This window comes from Schistocerca cancellata, chromosome 1 (assembly GCF_023864275.1).
Source record: "Schistocerca cancellata isolate TAMUIC-IGC-003103 chromosome 1, iqSchCanc2.1, whole genome shotgun sequence".
In the NCBI taxonomy this organism is placed as follows: Eukaryota; Metazoa; Arthropoda; class Insecta; order Orthoptera; family Acrididae; genus Schistocerca; species Schistocerca cancellata.
In genome coordinates this window covers 1,189,149,593-1,189,170,485 of record NC_064626.1, presented here as the reverse complement: position 1 = coordinate 1,189,170,485, position 20,893 = coordinate 1,189,149,593, and the positions used below count along the sequence as shown (strand labels likewise).

Sequence of the window (20,893 nt, the reverse complement as noted above, 5' to 3'; positions counted from 1 at the left end):
AACCCGGGATCTCTTGCTTACATTGCAGACGCTCTATCCATCTGAGCCACCGCGGGCACAGAGGATAGTGCGTCTGCAGGGACTTAGGCCTTGCACGCTCCCCAACGAAGTACATCAACGCCTGTTTGCAGCTAGGGTGTCCATTTAATATCATTTCATTTCTAGCAAAGCTGCATGGTCATCCACGGTAACTGTTCTTTCGGGAACAGATACTACCGTCATATATAGTTAAAAATGGCTTCCCGGCCACTGACCTTCTTGTGCGAACGCACACGCTATGCCCGAACTCGTACGGGGCTTGGTAGATTAATCTACCACGAGTAATGAGTATGATGGGCAAACATCTATTAGGCGCACTACGAATGTAGTGGTGTGGACATGTTGGGAATGTGGATCTCACGGGGAGCGTGCAAGGGATAAGTCCCTGCAGACGCACTATTCTCTGTGCCCGCGGTGGCTCAGATGGATAGAGCGTCTGCCATGTAAGCAGGAGATCCCGGGTTCGAGTCCCGGTCGGGGCACACATTTTCAACATGTCCCCAATGAAGTACATCAACGCCTGTTTGCAGCTAGGGTGTCCATTTAATTATCATTTCATTTCTAGCAAAGCTGCATGGTCATCCGCGGTAACTGTTCTTTCGGGAACAGATACTACCGTCATATATAGTTTCTCCCGGACATTGGATAGGAAGCGGCGGCTCTATAGCATGGCCTGCTGGATCACTGGAGTTAAATCCCCTGGATCTTGACCTCCGGGGGCATCTGAAAAGCGCTGTGAGTGTCGAATCATTTCCTAATGTGCAGACCCTTCAACAGCGTGTTCACGACGCCTGTGACGCTATTCGGAGAGAGGCCGGAACGTGCGAAAGACTGCGGCAACCCATGATGCGATATGTGAACGCGTTCATTGCATCCCATGGAGTCCAGTTTGAACATCTGTTGTCACATGGATGGGGTGCAACTGTGTTGTGCGTTCCGGGACGATTTATTGTCGTTTCACGCACACCGTTCCTTTCCGGACTCATGTTCATAAGGACCCTTCTTCCTCCATTTCCAGTCAGAAACCCGTTGCTGTAGTTTGTTGGTTTTATTAATGTTCACCTTGCATTTTAACACTAAACAGTATTCAAGAAACACCTCAAAGGGTAAACTCAAGTACAATTTATTTAGATATTGCAATGGCTAGTGCCATGCACGAGCTAAGATTTCACTTATCTAGGTTAATGAATACTACTTGCACATAATCGTGTCTCAGAATATCTGACCTTACATACACAAGTTGTGGCGAAACAAGTGCTGTATCATTTTAGAGATACAGAAGCGAGCGAGTGTGCCGGGACTAGCACCACGTCATCATAGCGCGCCCGTGCGTTGCGTACTTTGCACAGTAATCGAAGGATGGAATTAAAAATTAAAGTTGCTTTTCCAAACTTTGTTAACATATGCTTCATTGTTTTAATGTTTAAATTGTTAAATCTCAGAGTGATAGGATGGATATAACTCCCGAAATACATCGTTTTAAACAAAAAACAAGTGGTTCTAAATAACGAAGCTAGAAAGCCAAAAATTGTTCATAATGTGCAAATGTATGTCAAAATCAACTGTTATATGTCTTAACTTTATCAGAGCAAATATTTTGGTCAAAATTGGCGTTTTTACGAAAAATAGAAGGCGCTAAGTATTAGATTTAGAAAGATGAAAATTGATATGAAGCGTCAGTTCGATATACATGGCTTAACTAAGTATCACCCATTAAGCTACTTCTAATAGTTTTCGACTAATTTACTGAAAACTAGAATTGGAACAAAAACTCCTTCTTTGTAATAGATTAAGTAACATTTATATTAATGATAGAAAGTTTTGATTGCAGCGCCTGATGCAATCCATTACGTAATAAAGCTATAACAAGTTCCAAGACTTGGATATAAATAACAATCAATACAAGGTCCCAAAACTGTAGTTCAGAGGACACGTTCCATCCTAAAAATTCTAAAAGCTTAAATGCAGTCGAGCTTAAACTTTCTCTGTAATTAAAGCCAACTTAACCCCTTTCAAACAAAATTTATGAAGTGCATCTTAGTATTTTCGCGGCGCAAAGACTGTTCCATAAAATTTCGGGCGTGCAGCCGCATAAATTCGAATTCCTGTTGTAATATTTCGGCAGAATACCGTCCAGCTATCTTCAGAGTGAGCCGAGGCGACTGACGCTCCAGCACTTGCTCCGTCCTTTTAAACCCGCGGACCGAACCACTGTGCATGTGGCCACAGATACACAAGGCGCTAGAGACGTTGATCGGCGGCAAAGAGGTATGACATATTCATGGAATTAAAACTATGGCGGCGCGGTGGATCCACACGGTGATGTAGATGCTCCACTGCGAGCTACACTGTCACGAGGACTGTGAGTTTATTACGAAAATTGCCGGATTTCATGATTTGTGCAAGCTGAAATCGTTATCTCCATTAATTAAATTCGTCCCCAACTGAATTTCAATTCGTTCTTTCGCTACTGAGTCCCAGAAAGACAAAGTCGAGGCTAAAATTTCGACGTTAGCATACACCATAGAGTGCCCAGTCTCAATACAGTGCTCTGCCACCGCAGATTTATTAGGTTGTAACAGCCGGGTGTACCTGCAATGCTCTGTGTATCTCTCCTGGACTGTACGTGTCGTCTGTCCGATGTATGAAAGGACACACTCGCAGGGGATCGTGTAAACCCCAGGCTTCCGAAGCATCAGATAATCTTCAATGGAACCCAGGAGTGCTGCTGTCTTTGGTGGTGGGCGAAAAATCACTTTAGTTTGTGTTTACTCAGAATCCGTCCTATTTTTTATGACAGGATTCACACGCCTGGCAGAAATGCTATGGATTTAAAACTTTTCGTGTCTTCATCTGAATTTTTTGTACCCACTGTTGGTTTCATTTGTAGTGCCTTACGTATCTGCTTTGGAGAATACACGTTGACTTCAAAAACTTTTCTCAGGTGTAGAATCCCGTCCTCTAGATTTCTGTCGTCAGCAATGACGTGTGCTCTGTGTATCAGAGTTCTGAGTACACTCACCGTCTGCGAAGTATGGTGGCAGCTATTTGCACGTAAACATAAATCCGTATGGGTCGGATTTCGATATACCCCATATCCCAAAGTGCTGTCATCTATGTGCTGTACCAAAACATCCAAAAATGGAAGTTATCTATCTTCTGAGACTTCCATCGTGAACCGAATTTGTCTGTGGATGGAATTCAGATGATTTAAAAATTAATTTAAGCTGTCTTCGCCATGAGGCCACACTACAAACGTGACATGAACATACCTCCAAAACACTGTGGGCTTCAATCTAGCAGATTCCAGTGCTTTGTCCTCCATAAAAATGTTGGCCTCCAAGGGCGACAAAGAACTACCCATAGCGACACCGTCGGTCTGTTCAATAAATTCGTTAGTGAATAAAAAATTAAAAATGTATTGGGACGTACAGTATATCGAAAACCGACCCGTACAGATTTACATTTACTTGCAAGCAGCTGCCACCATCCTTGGCAGACGTTGGGTGTACTCAGAGCAATGGTACACAGAGCACACGTCATTCCTGACGGGAGCAGTCTGGAGGACGAGCTTCTACACCTGAGAATTTGAAGCCAACGGATACTCTCCACAGCAGATACTTTTTTTTTTGTCATCAGTCTACTGACTGGTTTGATGTGGCCCGTCACGAATTCCTTTCCTGTGCTAACCTCTTCATCCCAGAGTAGCACTTGCAACCTACGTCCTCAATTATTTGCTTGACGTATTCCAATCTCTGTCTTCCTCTACAGTTTTTGCCCTCTACAGCTCCCTCTAGTACCATGGAAGTCATTCCTTCATGTCTTAGCAGATGTCCTATCATCCTGTCCCTTCTACTTATCAGTGTTTTCCACATATTCCTTTCCTCTCCGATTCTGCGTAGAACCTCCTCATTCCTTACCTTATCAGTCCACCTAATTTTCAACATTCGTCTATAGCATCACATCTCAAGTGCTTCGATTCTCTTCTGTTCCGGTTTTCCCACAGTCCATGTTTCACTACCATACAATGCTGTACTCCAGACGTACATCCTCAGAAATTTCTTCCTCAAATTAAGGCCGGTATTTGATATTAGTAGACTTCTCTTGGCCAGAAATGCCTTTTTTGCCATAGCGAGTCTGCTTATGATGCCTCCTTGCTCCGTCCGTCATTGGTTATTTTACTGCCTAGGTAGCAGAATTCCGTAACTTCATTGACTTCGTGACCATCAATCCTGATGTAAAGTTTCTCGCTGTTCTCATTTCTACTACTTCTCATTACCTTCGTCTTTCTCCGATTTACTCTCAAACCATACTGTGTACTCATTAGACTTTTCATTCCATTCAGCAGATCATTTAATTCTTCTTCACTTTCACTCAGGATAGCAATGTCATCAGCGAATCGTATCATTGATATCCTTTCACCTTGTATTTTAATTCCACTCCTGAACCTTTCTTTTATTTCCATCATTGCTTCCTCGATGTACAGATTGAAGAGTAGGGGCGAAAGGCTACAGCCTTGTCTTACACCCTTCTTAATACGAGCACTTCGGTCTTGATCGTCAACTCTTGTTATTCCCTCTTGGTTGTTTTGTATATGACCCGTCTCTCCCTATAGCTTACCCCTACTTTTTTCAGAATCTCGAACAGCTTGCACCATTTTATATTGTCGAACGCTTTTTCCAGGTCGACAAATCCTATGAAAGTGTCTTGATTTTTCTTTAGCCATGCTTCCATTATTAGCCGTAACGTCAGAATTGCCTCCGCAAATTAATTATGTTGTAAGACACTACAAATGAAACCAACAGTGGGTATAAGAAAAAATACGGAAAGTTTTAAATCCATGGTACACCGATTCCCGTGATATCACCGAAGTTAAGCGCTGTCGGGCGTGGTCGGCACTTGGATGGGTGACCATCCGGACTGCCATGCGCTGTTACCATTTTTCGGGATGCACTCACCCTCGTGATGCCAATTAAGGAGCTGCTCGACCGAATAGTAGAGACTTCGCTCAAGAATACCATCATAACCACCGGGAGAGCGGTGTGCTGACCCCATGCCCCTCCAATCCGCATCCTCCACAGAGGATGACACGGCGGTCGGATGGTCTCGGTAGACCACTCGTGGCCTGAAGACGGAGTGCTTTTTTAATTAAAAAAACATGGCTTTTCTGCCATTCGTGGGAAGTCTGTCGTCAAAAATAGGACGGATCCTCAGTAAACACAAACTGAAAGTGCTTTTTCGCCCACAACCAAAGACAGCAGCACTTTTGGGTTCCGTTAAAGATGATTTGGTGCTTCGTAAGCCTGGGGTTTACAAGATACACTGTAAGTGCGGCCGTTCATACATCTGAAAGAGGACACGTGCGCTTCAGGAGACAGGCACAGAGCACTGCTGATACACCCGGCTCTTACAGCATAATTAATTTGCGGTGGCAGAGCACTGTATTGACACTGGGCACTCAACTTTGTACGATAACATCGAAATTCCAGCCTCGACTTTATCGTTCTGGGACTCAATAGCGAAAGAAGCAATTGAAATTCGGCTGGCGATTAATTTAATTAATAGAGATAGCGACTTCAGCTTGGAAAAATCATGGACTCATGCATTTTTCGTATTAAACTCACAAAGACGTCGCGACGGTGCAGCTCGCAGTGATACATCGATATCACCGTGTGGATCGACTGCACAGCCATAGATCTGATTCCATGCTCATGTCGCACCTCTTTACCGCCGATCAACGTCTCTGGCGCCTTGTGTATCTGTGGCCGCATGCGCAGTGGTTCGGTCCGCGGATTTGAAAGACGGAGCAAGTGCTGGAGCGTCCGTCACTCACTCTGAAGATGGCTGGACGGTATTCAGCTGAAATCGAACTTATAGGGCTGCACACCCGAAATTTTATGGAACAAAAATTATGAAGATTGTAAATTAATTTATGACGGATTTGTTGAAATTCATGTGCTCGAGAAAGCGGCCATTTAGATGCTGCTACCTCGGCATACAACGAGACGGCAGTGCTCCCTTCGGCCGTCCGCAGTGCCCATACATCATTAAGGCCTGAGAGGCAGTGACACTTCTCGCATCCAGCTATCATACGGTGCGCCTCAGTCAAACGCCGGCTTATGCGCTACCACGGGTGACGCCACAGCCAGGGTGGTACCAAACGCGATTTCGGTAAGAGTAGAAAGCGAACTCGCGAGAACTGTACGAAGTGCATTCAAGTTCTAAGGTCTCCGATTTTTTTTCTCCGGAGATAGAAACATGCGCATTGTTTTAAAATGAGGACGCGTTCATTGTCAATACGTCCCAGAGATGGCAGCACCGTACGGCAGATGGAATTTTAGCGCCAGCGGCGAGAATGAGAACTGTTTTAAATACTTAAAATGGCGACGTTTTCCTTACTTGAACAGCGTGCAATCATTCGTTTTCTGAATTTGCGTGGTGTGAAACCAATTGAAATTCATCGAAGTTGAAGGAGACATGTGGTGATGGAGTTATGGATGTGTCGAAAGTGCGTTCGTGGGTGCGACAGTTTAATGAAGGCAGAACATCGTGTGACAACAAACCGAAACAACCTCGGGCTCGCACAAGCCGGTCTGACGACATGATCGAGAAAGTGGAGAGAATTGTTTTGGGGGATCGCCGAATGACTGTTGAACAGATCGCCTCCAGAGTTGGCATTTCTGTGGGTTCTGTGCACACAATCCTGCATGACGACCTGAAAATGCGAAAAGTGTCATCCAGGTGGGTGCCACGAATGCTGACGGACGACCACATGGCTGCCCGTGTGGCATGTTGCCAAGCAATGTTGACGCGCAACGACAGCATGAATGGGACTTTCTTTTCGTCGGTTGTGACAATAGATGAGACGTGGACGCCATTTTTCAATCCAGAAACAAAGCGCCAGTCAGGTCAATGGAAGCACACAGATTCACCGCCACCAAAAAAATTTCGGGTAATCGCCAGCGCTGAAAAAATGATGGTGTCCATGTTCTGGGACAGCGAGGGCGTAATCCTTACACATTGCGTTCCAAAGGGCAATACGGTAACAGGTGCATCCTACTATAACGTTTTGAAGAACAAATTCGTTGTTGCACTGCAACAAAAACGTCCGGGAAGGGCTGCGCGTGTGCTGTTTCACCAAGACAACGCACCCGCACATCGAGCTAACATTACGCAACAGTTTCTTCGTGATAACAACTTTGAAGTGATACCTCATGCTCCCTATTCACCTAACCTGGCTCCTAGTGACTTTTGGCTTTTTCCAACAATGAAAGACACTCTCCATGGCTGCACATTCACCAGCCGTGCTGCTATTGCCTCAGCGATTTTCCAGTGGTCAAAACAGACTCCTAAAGAAGCCTTCGCCGCTGCCATGGAATCATGGCGTCAGCGTTGTGAAAAATGTGTACGTCTGCAGGGCGATTACGTCGAGAAGTAACGCCAGTTTCATCGATTTCGGGTAAGTAGTTAATTAGAAAAAAAATCGGAGGCCTTAGAACTTGAATGCACCTCGTACATCGTCCTGCATCGTTTAAATTTCACAAAAGACTTACTTAGCACAGAGCTATCACTTTGTCCGCATCAGTCAAACGACGGCTTACGCGCTCCCTCGGATGATGTCACAGCCAGGCTGCAACTAAATGCATGTTTTCGGTACAGATAGGAAGTGAACTCGCGAGGGCTGCACACTGTCCTGGCTCGCTTAGATTTCGCGGAAGTAGCTGTTTGTGTGTCGCCCGTAATACTAACAAAGCAGAGCAGGAAGTGGTGAGATTATTTTCCACTTTTGTGGCTAGCATTTAACTTTGATCATTAGAAGTCAGGGCGGAAGATCAGTCAATGGGAACTTATTCTAGAGGTCGCCTCTGAACTGCTCCTAATGTTGTTTACGATAGGGACATTATTATTGTTACTGTCAAGAATATTATTATGTTTTGCGTGTCAACTTTTTCTGAATCTAATTTAACCAGTTAGAGCTCAAAACTTATTTATAATCACAGTTCCTGATCCCGCTGAGTAAATAGAGACTAGAAACATTTCTTTCAGTGAGTGAGTCGTGGGTGGCTCTTGCTATGTGCTGGATTAAACCTTCGTTGCGATTCTGTGTTTAGTCTTCCGCGGTTATCACGATTATGCTGTTATCCTCTCCTTCCGCGTGTGGCAGCAGCGGCGTGTATCGATATTCGCACCTTGACTATCTTTGACCTGGCGCGTATAGTTTCCGGCTGGGTGGTGTGCGACCAGTCGGTCGGTTGGCGTGGAGCAGCGAGGAATTCTCCGCGGAACGTAGTTTGGCCGGGGCCGCTGGCGGTATCAACCAGGTGTTGGATTGTATGGGGCTGTACCCATTCCTAGGAGATCCGTGACTCACCGACCCTGGACACCAAAATTGAGTTTTGATTTAATCTAACAGTAAGTCAAGACTGTTCACATTGTGTCGTTTGGAGTTAGTTGTCAGCTGTTTTTTTTAGGTTAGAGAATCCCCTCCCTAGGCCCGACAAGACGCCTCCTGAGACGCGGCAAGATAGGAGTAGGCAAAATGCAACAGGGAATAACAATATTAATGTGCTAATAGTAAACTGCAGGAGCGTCTATAGAAAGGTCCCAGAACTGCTCTCATTAATAAACGATCACAAAGCCCATATAGTACTAGGGACAGAAAGTTGGCTGAAACCAGACGTAAACAGTAACGAAATCCTAAACTCAGATTGGAATGTATACCGCAGAGACAGGCTGAACAGTGAAGGGGGAGGCGTGTTTATAGCGATAAGAAGTGCAATAGTATCGAAGGAAATTGACGGAGATCCGAAATGTGAAATGATTTGGGTGAAGGTCGCGGTTAAAGCAGGCTCATACATGGTAATTGGATGTCTCTATAGGCCCCCTGGCTCAGCAGCTGTTGTGGCTGAGCACCTGAAGGATAATTTGGAAAATATTTCGAGTAGATTTCCCCACCATGTTATAGTTCTGGGTGGAGATTTTAATTTGCCGGATGTAGACTGGGAGACTCAGACGTTCATAACGGGTGGCAGGGACAAAGAATCCAGTGAAATTTTTTTAAGTGCTTTATCTGAAAACTACCTTGAGCAGTTAAACAGAGAACCGACTCGTGGCGATAACATATTAGACCTTCTGGTGACAAACAGACCCGAACTATTTGAAAAAGTTAACGCAGAACAGGGAATCAGCGATCATAAAGCGGTTACGGCATCGATGATTTCAACCGTAAATAGGAATATTAAAAAGGGTAGGAAGATTTTTCTGTTTAGAAAAAGTGACAAAAAGCAGATTTCAGAGTACCTGTTGGCTCAACACAAAAGTTTTGTCTCAAGTACAGATAGTGTTGAGGATCAGTGGACAAAGTTCAAAACCATTGTACAATATGCGTTAGATGAGTATGTGCCAAGCAAGATCGTAAGAGATGGAAAAGAGCCACCGTGGTACAACAACCGAGTTAGAAAAATGCTGCGGAAACAAAGGGAACTTCACAGCAAACATAAACATAGCCAAAGCCTTGCAGACAAACAAAAATTACGCGAAGCGAAATGTAGTGTGAAGAGAGCTATGCGAGAGGCGTTCAATGAATTCGAAAGTAAAGTTCTATGTACTGACTTGGCAGAAAATCCTAAGAAATTTTGGTCTTATGTCAAAGCGGTAGGTGGATCAAAACAAAATGTCCAGACACTCTGTGACCAAAATGGTACTGAAACAGAGGATGACAGACTAAAGGCCGAAATACTAAATGTCTTTTTCCAAAGTTGTTTCACAGAGGAAGATTGCACTGTAGTTCCTTCTCTAGATTGTCGCACAGATGACAAAATGGTAGATATCGAAATAGACGACAGAGGGATAGAAAAACAATTAAAATCGCTCAAAAGAGGAAAGGCCTCTGGACCTGATGGGATACCAGTTCAATTTTACACAAAGTACGCGAAGGAACTTGCCCCCCTTCTTGCAGCGGTGTACCGTAGGTCTCTAGAAGAGCGTAGCGTTCCAAAGGATTGGAAAAGGGCACAGGTCATCCCCGTTTTCAAGAAGGGACGTCGAACAGATGTGCAGAACTATAGACCTATATCTCTAACGTCGATCAGTTGTAGAATTTTGGAACACGTATTGTGTTCGAGTATAATGACTTTTTTGGAGACTAGAAATCTACTCTGTAGGAATCAGCATGGGTTTCGAAAAAGACGGTCATGTGAAACCCAGCTCGCGCTATTGGTCCACGAGACTCAGAGGGCCATAGACACGGGTTCACAGGTAGATGCCGTGTTTCTTGAATTCCGCAAGGCGTTCGATACAGTTCCCCACAGTCGTTTAATGAACAAAGTAAGAGCATATGGACTATCAGACCAATTGTGTGATTGGATTGAGGAGTTCCTAGATAACAGGACGCAGCATTTTATTCTCAATGGAGAGAAGTCTTCCGAAGTAAGAGTAATTTCAGGTGTGCCGCAGGGGAGTGTCATAGGACCGTTGCTATTCACAATATACATAAATGACCTGGTGGATGACATCGGAAGTTCACTGAGGCTTTTTGCAGATGATGCTGTGGTGTATCGAGAGGTTGTAACAATGGAAAATTGTACTGAAATGCAGGAGGATCTGCAGCGAATTGACGCATGGTGCAGGGAATGGCAACTGAATCTCAATGTAGACAAGTGTAATGTGCTGCGAATACACAGAAAGATAGATCCTTTATCATTTAGCTACAAAATAGCAGGTCAGCAACTGGAAGCAGTTAATACCATAAATTATCTGGGAGTACGCATTAGGAGTGATTTAAAATGGAATGATCATATAATGTTGATTGTCGGTAAAGCAGATGCCAGACTGAGATTCATTGGAAGAATCCTAAGGAAATGCAATCCGAAAACAAAGGATGTAGGTTACAGTACGCTTGTTCGCCCACTGCTTGAATACTGCTCAGCAGTGTGGGATCCGTACCAGATAGGGTTGATACAAGACATAGAGAAGATCCAACGGAGAGCAGCGCGCTTCGTTACAGGATCATTTAGTAATCGCGAAAGCGTTACGGAGATGATAGATAAACTCCAGTGGAAGACTCTGCAGGAGAGACGCTCAGTAGCTCAGTACGAGCTTTTGTTAAAGTTTCGAGAACATACCTTCACCGAAGAGTCAAGCAGTATATTGCTCCCTCCTACGTATATCTCGCGAAGAGACCATGAGGATAAAATCAGAGAGATTAGAGCCCACACAGAGGCATACCGACAATCCTTCTTTCCACGAACAATACGAGACTGGAATAGAAGGGAGAACCGATAGAGGTACTGAAGGTACCCTCCGCCACACACCATCAGGTGGCTTGCGGAGTATGGATGTAGATGTAGATGTAGATGTAGATATTCCTGCGAGCAACAACGTGGTTTTCAAGTTGGAAAATTCTAGCCACCCTCCCGTGGAGTTTCACTGTATTTGTTTATTTGAACTGAAGTGCACCAGCGGAATCTTGTGCCTTGTGGCCTTTAACGTCCCGGTTACCTGCCCTGGGGTTGACGTAAATTTCAGGCAGTGTAGTTTCCTCATCGTGTTGTTGCTGTCCAGCACGGTGTGTAGTTTGACAGCTCCATGTATAATTGGTTGTGGGCGCCAATATCTTCTACGTTGTTCCGTTGAACTCACTGTTGTGGCCTGGTCGAGTGAAGTGGAAGTTATCTTGTCGGTGGGTCCGCTGACTGTCGGTCGGTTGGGTTGTCGTCGGATCGTGAGTGGTTGGCCCGACTGCCTGTCTCACCTAAGCGAGTGTTAGTGTTTAAATTACAGGTCGACCCTCGAACATCTGAGCGCCCTTGGGTGTACTGCCTTTTTTTAAAAACCTGTTCTCGTTTTTTGTACTTGTATGGCCTATAGCCGATTATTTTTAAATTAAAGTTGTTTTGCTCTTAAGGCGTAAGATTCTTTAGGCCTTCAGCCTAATTTAAAGGACTGTTTCACATAAGACCGTTGGCATTTTAAAGGTTTTAATGTTGTTGTAATTCCAAATGGAATGGAAATCAGTACGTGTACAGAAAAATAAATGATTACAATTTCATAAAAGTTGGATGATTTATTCAAGAGAAAGAGCTTCACAAATTGAGCGAATCAGTAACACATTGATCCACCCCTAGCCCTTATGAAAACAGTTACTCGGCTTGAGGTTGGATGTCAGATTGGTGTCACAGCGCTGTCCGAAGTATCTCCAGACACGTTTTCGGCATGGAATCTCTTTGACTGGAGTAGAATTGTCTTCAGTGATGAGTCCCACTTCGAACTGAGACCCGACGACCAGCGATAACGTGTCTGGAGAGGCTCGGGACAGCGGTTGGCTACCAACACGGCATCTAACAACTCTAGCAATCAGTACCAAGCCGAATAACTGCTTGCATTAGGGTCAGAGGTGAAATAACGCGTTATTGATTCGCTAAGTTTCTGAAGCTCTTTTTCATGAATAAATCACCGATTTTTCTGAAATTGTAACCATCTGCTAGTCTGCACGTGTATGTCTCATCAGATAATTCCGACGTGGAGAGTTGAATTTCTGCCTTAGAGTGTACTTACGAGACTTTTTCTCAGGGTTAGAAACAGGTAGAAATATGCGATTTGTTTTAAAATACGCTTTCACTCCTTTTAAATACATGTCAGAGATGGCAGCACTGCGAGGCACAAAGAACTGTAGCGGCAGCGGCAGGATTGAGGACTATTTTTCATACACTACTGGCCATTAAAATTGCTGCACCACGAAGATGACGTGCTACAGACGCGAAATTTAACCGACAGGAAGAAGATGCTGTGATATGCAAATGATTAGCTTTTCAGAGCATTCACATAAGGCTGGCGCCGGTGGCGACACCTACAACGTGCTGACATGACAACCGTTTCCATCGATTTCTCATACACAAACAGCAGTTGACCGGCGTTGCCTGGTGAAACGTTGTGATGCCTCGTGTAAGGAGGAGAAATGCGTACCATCACGTTTTCGACTTTGATGAAGGTCGCATTGTAGCCTATCGCGATTGTCGTTTATCGTATCGCGACATTGCTCCTCGCGTTGGTCGAGATCCAATGACTGTTAGCAGAATATGCAATCGGTGGGTTCAGGAGGGTAATACGGAACGCCGTGCTGGATCCCAACGGCCTCGTATCACTACCAGTCGAGATGACAGACATCTTATCCGCATGGCTGTAACGCATTGTGCAGCCACGTCTGAATCCCTGAGTCAACAGATGGGGACGTTTGAAAGACAACAACCATCTGCACGAACAGTTTGACGACGTTTGCTACAGCATGGACTATCAGCTCGGAGACCATGGCTGCGGTTACCCTTGATGCTGCATCACAGACAGGAGCGCCTGCGATGGTGTACTCAACGACGAATCTGGGTGCACGAATGGCAAAATGTCCTTTTTTCGGATGAATCCAGGTTCTGTTTACAGCATCAAGATGGTCGCATCCGTGTTTGGCAACATCGCGGTGAACGCTCATTGGAAGCGTGTATTCGTCATCGCCATACTGGCGTATCACCCGGAGTGATGGTATAGGGTACCATTGGTTACACGTCTCGGTCACCTTTTGTTCGCATTGACGGCACTTTGAACAGTGAACGTTACATTACAGATGTGTTACGACCCGTGGCTCTACCCTTCATTCGATCCCTGCGAAACCCTACATTTCAGTAGGATAATGCACGACTGCATGTTGCAGGCCCGTACGGGCCTTTCTGGATACAGAAAATGTTCGACTGCTGCCCTGGTCCGCACATTCTCCAGATCTCTCACCAACTGAAAACGTCTGGTCAATGGTGGCCTAGCAACTGGCTCGTCACAATACGCCAGTCACTACACCTGATGAACTGTGGTATCGTGTTGACGCTGCATGGGCAGCTGTACCTGTACACGCCATCCAAGCTCTGTTTGACTCAATGCTCAGGCGTATCAAGGCCGTTATTACGGCCAGAGGTGGTTGTTCTGGGTACTGATTTCTCAGGATCTATGCACCCAAATTGCGTGAAATTGTAATCACAGTTCTTGTATAATATATTTGTCCAATGAATACCCGTAGATTATCTGCATTTCTTCTTTGTGTAGCAATTGTAATGGCCAATAGTGTACTTAAAACAGCGAAAAGTGTCCTCCAGGTCGGTGCCACGAATACTGAATGACGACCAGAAGCGCATGTGCATGGCACGTTCCCGGCAATGTTGACATATGATGATGGCATGAATGGGACTGCACTTTCATTGATTGTGACTGTATGAGACATGGACGTGATTTTCCAGTGGTCAGCCCGAACTCCTGAAGAATCATTCTCAGCGGCCATGGAATCACGGAATTTACATAGTGAAAAATGTGTACGGCTGCAGGAAAATTATGATAAATGACACAACGTACACAGTTTTCGTGTGATTAATTTGTGAGAAAAAAGTCGATGGTACTGTTCCTCTCCCTTCTCACATCACCCCCCCCCCCCGCCCCACACACACAATTTTATATATATTACTCAGTCACGTACATTAGCACACAATACGCATTTCAGTGAGTAATTATTCCGCTGTAACAGTCCTCAGGCGAGTCCAATAAGATTTTCCACTTCGTCGACATATTAGTGAACTTATACTTTGAATTTTAATTGAAGATAATGGTAACGAGGGAAAACATTATAGTGTTTAAGGTTGAATAACAAGTAAACTGGTTTCGTTCAACTGATCAGTAGAACAAAAACAGTTTATTATTCAGCGTTAAATATAGATTTTTTCTACCTAGAAGTGATTGAAGAATCCATTAAAAATGTAATTAATACGAGTATTTGTAATCGTATTATGGAAATACCTGCAAATATCTGCTTGAGTACCATGGGTATTGTCCGTCACTACTTCATGATTGTAAAGAAAATAGTGTGCCCCATATGTCTTCGAATCATGCATATAGCGTCGTGTTTTCGTGCTTAAAGTCTTTGTCTGTGCCCTGAGGCAAAGATATTTGTCTAGAGGCCTAAAATGTAGGTCCAAAGACTACGGTTTAACTGCGGCTGTGAATTAGATCTGAATGTAATTTATCACCATGTCTCTGACGTTAGCATTCTCGCGTTACGCTAAACGAGCATGACTCCGGTAATGTAAGTGATTTATGAAAAATTTTTGCTGGTCTCGATTCAGGTTGATTTACAAATAGCTTACAGTTAATGTGTCATAATAATTGCCAAGTTATTTGTAGAAATGAAATGTTATCGGTTCCTAAAATGTCTAGTTTCTGAAGAAAAAAACTGATTTTTTAAAAATTAATTTGTTTATACTTAGTTTTTTTAAATATAAATATTAACTTATCTGTTCTTTACAGAATAAGATTTAGAGTTACTAACCTATGATTCACTTATTTTAGAATATGATAGTAAGCTTTAAACTAGCTACCTTTCAGATTGCATTTAAATTGCCATCTTGCCACTTTGGTAGTAAAAAAGAAAATATCTACCGTTAGTCAGAAATTAAATGATTACTGATATACGTCAAGGAAGTTGAGAAATACGCATTAAAGACCTAAGCACATATCAAACGCAAATGACACTACCGTGTCAGCCGCGGTTACTTGAGGGCTTACAAAGGCTTGCGAAAGGCAAGTAAGGAGCAGAGATGCAGGCCCCCCCGTTCCCTTTTAGTATGCCACGCCGCTCGACGTAGCGGCAACTTGCAGCCCCTAGCTGCATACGCCCTGGCAGTGGGTTCATTACTGGTATATGCAAGCAGGCGACCTTCGCTGCGACGGGGACTGCAGCTAACTAGGCAACCTGTGGCACATCAGAGGCGACTTCCATTAGCGGACAACGAAGGCTGCAGCCAGCGTTCTCCTCTGCAGCGGAGAAAATCGAATTAGCCACACCATATGTCAATAGTCTGATTATTCCAAGAGAGGAGTCTGCGTTTCCACAGTACCTAACGCATTATAAGCTTCGACCCCAAGTCTGACCAATTCAGTCCTTGACCCACTACTTTCCTCGCTGCAATATCAATGATATTTCATTTGTTCTATGTTCTTTAAACTACCACTTACATGCGCCAGCGCTAAGGACAACGTCGATGTTTGGTCAGGTATAAATGGGGGCTTTTGTCCAGTATAAAAGTTCGGTTCTTACTCAAAGATATCACAGGTCATCGTCACATTACATCAAAACAAACAATTATTTCGTGAAACAATTCCTCCCACATTCTTCGATGGTGTCGAAATACCTTATCAGAAAACAGTAAAATATTTCGACATTATCTTGAACGAGCATTTGAAACTGGAAGTACAGAACTGTTACAATTTCATTTGTCTACACACAATCGAAAAATTTACAGAAATACAGAACTGGAACCGTGAGAAGAATTACGTCTTCCTCCACAGGCCCGTGCAGTTCATCATCAAGTCACTGTCACACCCAAATGACCCAGAAATCTGTGTAATATAAACATTAGCTCCAAAATACTTAAGAGTAAAATCACTGGCTTATCTTCGATACTGCGAAACACATCCTTTCTACTGCAGAACTGCTCACATCTCTTAAGGTATGCATTTTCGAGCCACTTTTAACCATACATTTTTTCTTGTTTGTTCCATATTATACCACTTCTGAAACTTTCCTACCCTACAATCTTAGCAACAACAGTACCGGTACTTGTGTACCACTATCTAACGTATCTGAACGATTTTCGCTTATAACTTTCAGCTCAATTTCGGATGAGGTTTCCTTACCTCTCAATCTGATACATTTATCCTTCTCCATCATTCGTATAAGTCTGAAATATTGTTACAGAATCACCCTGTATAGCCTCTCCGTAATTACATGGCATGTGGAGAGGCACAGAGCATTCAGCACTTCAGTTTCCCTCATCTTCTACACATGTAAGATCATCTGCCCTGTGTTCCAGTTCTACGTATAACGTTCTGATGAACGAATTTTACTTTACTATAAACTGTGACCTATACCACAGAACTGCACTGTTCCAGTTTCTTTCAAGACTGTCTGTAACATGATTATAATCTATAAAATGTTAAAATCTGCCCCTGTGACTCCATTAATCACAAGGATTTAGTCTTGTGTGCTTGTTGCACTTTCTGCAAGATACTTACTAAACTGTCCTTGCCCCCTACCATTCAAGTGCAGGCCACGATTTGTGTTTCCCAGACTCCCAAATACAGCAAGTGGAATGGCAGAGAGACTGATTCAGTCCAAACAAAACTATTCATTTCTGTTTACACTACTGAAAGCTGTTTTGACTCAGGGCTTCTCAAGGTGCTGCAAAACATGCACAACTACCACATGAGTGTATGCTGCTGCTACTCCTATTTCCTCCACATCAACTTTAATAGTATAAGTTGATGTACGGGTTGTTTCCTACTCCTCCTTGTAGCACAGCCGTGTTGTTTCTGTTCGAGGAACTGAGTACAAATTCTGTGTTTCCTATTTCCGGAGACGCTATGAAGCGCAGAAAGGGTACAAAGAGGAAGTGTTCTGGTTTCCAAAAAGTGAGGAGTTAAGATACTGTTGTCTCGTTGGAATATAGGGATAATATTTTGTGCACATCATACAAAGCACTTAAAATGTGTAAGGGTATCGTAATTTGTATTTATTGTATCACAGTCCCTTTTTTTAAAAAAAGAAAAAAGCAGTTATACTCGTAGATAACGCACCACGCCATTTTCCGCTCTCAATTGAGTACACTTGATGACATTCTCAGAAGGTAGAAAACTTATTATTTTATTCCTTGACTTAAATGTTTAGACAAAGAAATTATCGAGACTCTTGGTTGCATCATTAACATACAGATGAATTACGTAAGGGAGAAAGGGAGGAAGGACGTAATTAAACTAGTCGGATGCCTCGTGACATGAAAAAAAATTCTGCTCTGTTTGCAAGTAATCTTCATACATTTTCTTCAACTTGCGTCCGCTGTCTGCTTTTCATCTATTTTTAAGTAGGAAGACGCGTTCTGTGATGTCTCCTCCGACATATACGTGATCCACCCGTGGTAGTATAAATTATTGCTCATAAACTTCACATGGCTCTGCCTACACATTCGATTTTATCTTACGCGGTTGTTACATTAAGAATTCACGCTGTGCTATTTGACAAGTCAAGAATCTTCGTTATTTTTTTTTAATGAACCACAACTGAAGACGTAGATATTTGTGAACGCTGTATACTTTCATATATATCTACATACATAACCCACAAGCTACTAAACAGTGGGCAGAGGAGAATACATCGTAACAATATTAGCTGTCCTCTGTTCTCTGTCTTTTGTTCTATTCAGATGGTGTATGAAGCAAAAGAAAAAAAGGCAGTATGTAAACAGCGGTAGGCGCCGTAATTTCCCTTATCTTATTCGCATGATCCCCACACGAAATTTCCAATCAAGGCAGTAGACTTCCGCATTTTGCACTTGCGTACGAGTTTTGTTCATCTGTAACGATTCTATGAATACGTCTCCGAATTCAGTCTGTGCTGTCGTGCCTTCGTGATGAAACTAAACGCTGAACCTACACTCTGGAAATTATCATTACCTTGTGAAACACTGTTCTACAGTTAATTAAAATTGAAGATTTGTTATGTAGTTGCCAAAGTAAAAGTTTTAGGTTTTCATTTTGGTAAATATCGACTCTCAGATTCCTGTTAACGAAGTTTTGTTGATGTGATATGCAGCTTCTTTCATCGCTGTAAATAGTGAAAGATTTGTAGCGCAACATGTTGCAGTAATGCCGAGGAAAAATATTACAGCATCGGTAAGAAGCACACAGGATACATTATGTGGCTCTTCGTAAGCAGGGGCATTAATTTTCGTCAGGTGTGACACGGAAATGGTGCAGGTTATTTAAACTTCCCGTGGCGTCCGTAAGGAAGAAATTCTTATCCTCTCGAAAGCGGGTCCACTTTCGTGTAACTGGATTACAGCTATGATGAGGAATATTAGGCGGAAAGAAGTTATTTCTGGAGAGGAACTCACAAACGTGTGTACCTTTCGTTTATACCTGCGTCTTGCTGTTATCAGGTCATCCTAGCGGCAGATCAGTCAGTCTCGTTTCTTTGTTCAACATGCACATGAATCTGAATTGGCAAAATATTTCCCCTCTCCCTTCGCACGTGATGTAAGTATTGGGCAATTTCCGTCTTTTAGCTAATTACTTTATCGTATCTATGAGATACTACTGCAACATGAGAATGAAACTTTTAATTACCACTTCGAGAAAAAAAATCAGTCTGCAACCACGTAATTTGATATGATGTTGGTCCTCCTCTACATGTTCACCTTCCAAAGCGATACATTTTTCCCGACGACGGATAACTTAACGGCAATCTTGGTTGTAAAAAATGTTTGTAAATTTGTGGTAAGCTCTTGTGGGACAATCTGCTGAGGTCATCGGTCCCTAAGCTTACATACTACTTAATTTAACTTAAACTAACTTACGCTAAAGACAAAAACACCCATGCCCGAGGGAAGACTCGAACCTCCGACGGGGGAGCCGCGCAAACCATGACAGGATGCCTAGACCACGCGACTACCCCGTGCGGCTTGGTTGTCAAAATTTGCGTTTTAGTTCTTCAAGAAACGTTCCACTTCAAACATCACCTCGTTGTCGTTCTGGAAACTGCAACGACACAATGGTTTTTTTCATCCGAGGGAAGAGATAACTTAACGGCAATCTTGGTTGTAAAAAATGTTTGTAAATTTGTGGTAAGCTCTTGTGGGACAATCTGCTGAGGTCATCGGTCCTTTCATTTAGAACGCGGGGGACGAGGTAAAATTTGATAGCTCGAACAAGCAGTGTGTGTGATTCTGTATGGTGAGAATAGGTTGGGCTGTTTTACAAGGAGAAACCGCCATAGGTCGCGCTATGATGCAGTTGAAACTTGGCAGAGTGATAGAAGGATGAAAATAAAGCGACCCCTAGGTGCCAACGCGCAGTGGCTTTCGAAGAAATGAAGGTTACAATTTCGACGCGACTTCGCCAGTCCGCTCGAACATCGTAAAACCAAGTAAGTTGGTACCGTAGTGCCTAGGAGCGCAGTATCTAAATTCGGCGCCCCGTGTTCGAGTACAGTTTCTTTGTTTCGTTTTTCTTTTGGTGTCTCGGAAGAGTATCACAAAATTTTTAGTGCCATCGTAAAATACAGTAGAATTATTGACAAGAGAAATAAGCATTTCAATTATTACTAAAACTAAATTGTATCATAACCAATCCTATATAATCAATAGCAACTGAAAATTTTAATAAATTCTCTTCATCCTATGTTTGCTTCGTATTTTTTATGCTTCAAGAGAACCAATTTGTTCATAAAAACATTCAAAACGTAAAAATTCGTTTCACCACGAGCAACGAATGAAGGCACAAATGCAACACTTTTCTTGTGTGAGTGTCACATGATCTGACGATGATTTCGCAGTAAACCATGCTTATCGAACAATTTTTTCGAATGTAGTCAAATGAAACACCCTCCACCGTCCTTTCGATGTTATGTACTACGTGGCATCCAGTTTCGATGACACAGTACACCACCAATAGTACATACGATCTCATCAGTGGTCAACACCTATGAGCTGGCTTCCTAGACTAGTCTAAGGGCGATGTGTCTGTAATCGTCCACTACTACTATTATTACTATTACCATCGCTACCAGTTGATGGTTGCAGACACAACATCACTGTTACAGTAATCTATGAGAGTAATGTCATAGATGTTGACTACTGATGGTATCGTGTATATGACAGGAGTTCACCCCCTTAGCGTCACGTAAGGCCTGAAGGTGGTGCACTGTCACCGAAACTGGTTGCTATAAAATAAATAACATTGAAAAGACGGCTGCATATTCTTCATTTTAAATACATAA

General features: G+C 43.2%; 1 non-coding gene across 1 annotated transcript; it reads left to right on the top strand.

Moving 5' to 3' along the window:
- Positions 1–446: 446 nt before the first annotated feature.
- Positions 447–521, top strand: Trnat-ugu (transfer RNA threonine (anticodon UGU)). Its single transcript has one exon. It is a non-coding gene; the product is annotated as a tRNA-Thr (tRNA).
- Positions 522–20,893: the final 20,372 nt, after the last annotated feature.